General features: G+C 46.3%; 1 non-coding gene across 1 annotated transcript; it reads left to right on the top strand.

Moving 5' to 3' along the window:
- Nucleotides 1-822: 822 nt before the first annotated feature.
- Nucleotides 823-897, top strand: Trnas-cga (transfer RNA serine (anticodon CGA)). Its single transcript has one exon. It is a non-coding gene; the product is annotated as a tRNA-Ser (tRNA).
- Nucleotides 898-2530: the final 1633 nt, after the last annotated feature.

Here is a 2530-nt window from a genome sequence, read left to right as displayed (position 1 = left end):
CCCCTTCAGAGACCCAGCAGACCGTCGCCATGGCTTAATCGGCTGAGGGTCCGGCTTTGAACTTTTTCTTCGGAGGAGAGGTAGTTGGCGCCACTCCATGGATTGCCATTTTGTTTTCGGTAATGATGAATCCATGTCTCATAGCCTGTGACGATGTACGACAAAAATTTCGGGATCAGCCTCTTATCTAGCAGGCAATTCTGCACAGTTGGTCCTTCGTTGATCTTTATGTTCTTCTGGTAGGCGGCGAGAAACCCAGAGAACACACACCTTTGAGTACACCAACAGGTCGACGAATGAGTCAGTACTACTAACAGAGACCTCCATTTGTGCAGCGAGGTGTTTGGTCGTGATACGTCGAACGAGAGTGTCCGCACGTTACAACACTGCAGGAGTCGCAGCTGAGTGTGTAAGGTGGCTATAGTTTCGCACTTTACAAGCACTCATCTACATACTTTGCCGTGATTTACAACCGGAATTAGGTATCATTTGATAGGTTGTACATCGTACATGTCAGTATTTAAAGAAGGTTGACATTGTCATATACACCCTAAAAATAGTTGTTAAAGCTTATTGCATGAAAGGTGATGGAGTGTCTTTATTATCCAAATGGCGTAATGAATGAAACTTCCTGGCAGATTAAAACTGTGTGCCGGACTGAGACTCGAGCTCGGGACTTTTGCCTTTCGCAGGCAAGTGCTCTACCAACGGAGCTACCCAAGCACGACTCACGCCCCGTCCTCACAGCTTTACTTCTGCCAGTAGGAAGGTAGGAGACAAGGTAATGAGATAAGTAAAGCTGTGAGGACGGGCCGCGAGTCGTGCTTGGGTAGCTCAGTTGGTAGAGCACTTGCCCTCGAAAGGCAAAGGTCCCGAGTTCGAGTCTCGGTCCGGCACCCAGTTTTAATCTGCCAGGAAGTTTCATATCGGCGCACACTCTACTGCAGAGTGAAAATCTCATTCTGGGCATAATGAATGATTGCCTGTACTAGCAGATGTTGGAACGCGACTGGAAATGAAACGGCAGGCATAACTCAGGCCCTGGGTGGAAAAGCCCGCACAGGTGTGTTGGTCCTGCTTAACACAGGAAGTAACCCAAGATGGACGGTCGGGCCACCTGAGCGCTGAAGCACAATACAGCGGCCGCCGGCCGGTATTGTAGCGGGTTCGCAACGATAACCAGATAATACTTCGGATACTCTGAAAATCTTGGATGCAGCAGAGAGGAACGAGGAAGCATTACCTCGGAAATCACGCAGGCTGGGTTATTTCCGAGGATATTTACTCTGAGAAGTGTACCATTGTATGTATTCCGGTAACGGGTATAGCTATTTTCTTACAAACTTTTCGGGGCGCTGGACGACAAAAGACTAAAATATGGTTGGTTTATGATTCGCCTTCTACAGTTACGAGGGAGGGGAGCCGAGCTTTGCTGGGTGCCAGAGTTGGAGAGAAATTGTCTTCCTTTTAGAGCGCCCGTGTCTGATGGTCGCTCAATATCAGCTTTTGTTGGTACAGACGGACTTGCTGTCTTTGCTCTCAGGAGATTTCATAGTTAGAACGGTCAGGCGCTGTACTGTTGCGAATTTATAAGATTCTTGGTAGGATTAATCACTGGCCAACACCTATAACTGGTTTTCGCAGACTACCTGTAACAACGATGTTGTCTCTCCAAGCATTAACTATAAACATAGTTGATTGATGCAGAAACAACATCGTTATTACAAGTATTCTGCGAAAACCAATCATACGAGGCATAACCTCCTCTCCAAAAGACTTCTGAAGCTTACCGTAAGTTGTCGTCGCGTTTTCACTCAATTTAAAACAGAAAGAAATGGCATACTATTGCACAGTATTATGTGGTTCCATTTCCGTGACAATAAAGTAATGAGACTGATGTGAAAAAAAATGTTGCTTACCGTTTTAGTCAAGTTTAGTGTTGCCTCCATCAAAGTAGTTTACTTCTGATTGCACACACTTTTTCCAGCGCTTGTGCCATTGATGGTAACATTTCTGGAACTCATCTTCTGCCACATTTTTCCGTGTTTCTCGCTGTTGTGGTGTAAGATTTTTGGGGACCATTTTTGCACAAACCTTTCTCATGCCAACATCTTAAGTTATTATTAGACGAACCGTTTCTCGATTGATGTTCAGTTCCTCTGCAATCATTTTCACAGATAATCTTCGAGCCGGCCGCGGTGGTCTCGCGGTTCTAGGCGCGCAGTCCGGAACCGTGCGACTGCTACGGTCGCAGGTTCGAATCCTGCCTCGGGCATGGCTGTGTGTGATGTCCTTAGGTTAGTTAGGTTTAAGTAGTTCTAAGTTCTAGGGGACTGATGACCACAGCAGTTGAGTCCCATAGTGCTCAGAGCCATTTGAACCATTTGATAATCTTCGATGAGATCGTACGAGTTCACGCACCCTGGCAAAGTTGACATCTGTCCGTGTGGTTGATGGTCGTCCAATGCGGTCTTCATCTTCAACATTTGTTCTGTCTTCACTAAACGTTTTATGCCGAAGGAAAACTTGA

Source organism: Schistocerca nitens, chromosome 7, assembly GCF_023898315.1.
Source record: "Schistocerca nitens isolate TAMUIC-IGC-003100 chromosome 7, iqSchNite1.1, whole genome shotgun sequence".
NCBI lineage: Eukaryota > Metazoa > Arthropoda > Insecta > Orthoptera > Acrididae > Schistocerca > Schistocerca nitens.
The sequence above is the reverse complement of the archived record's forward strand: the minus strand, read 5'-3'. Positions and strand labels throughout refer to the sequence as shown.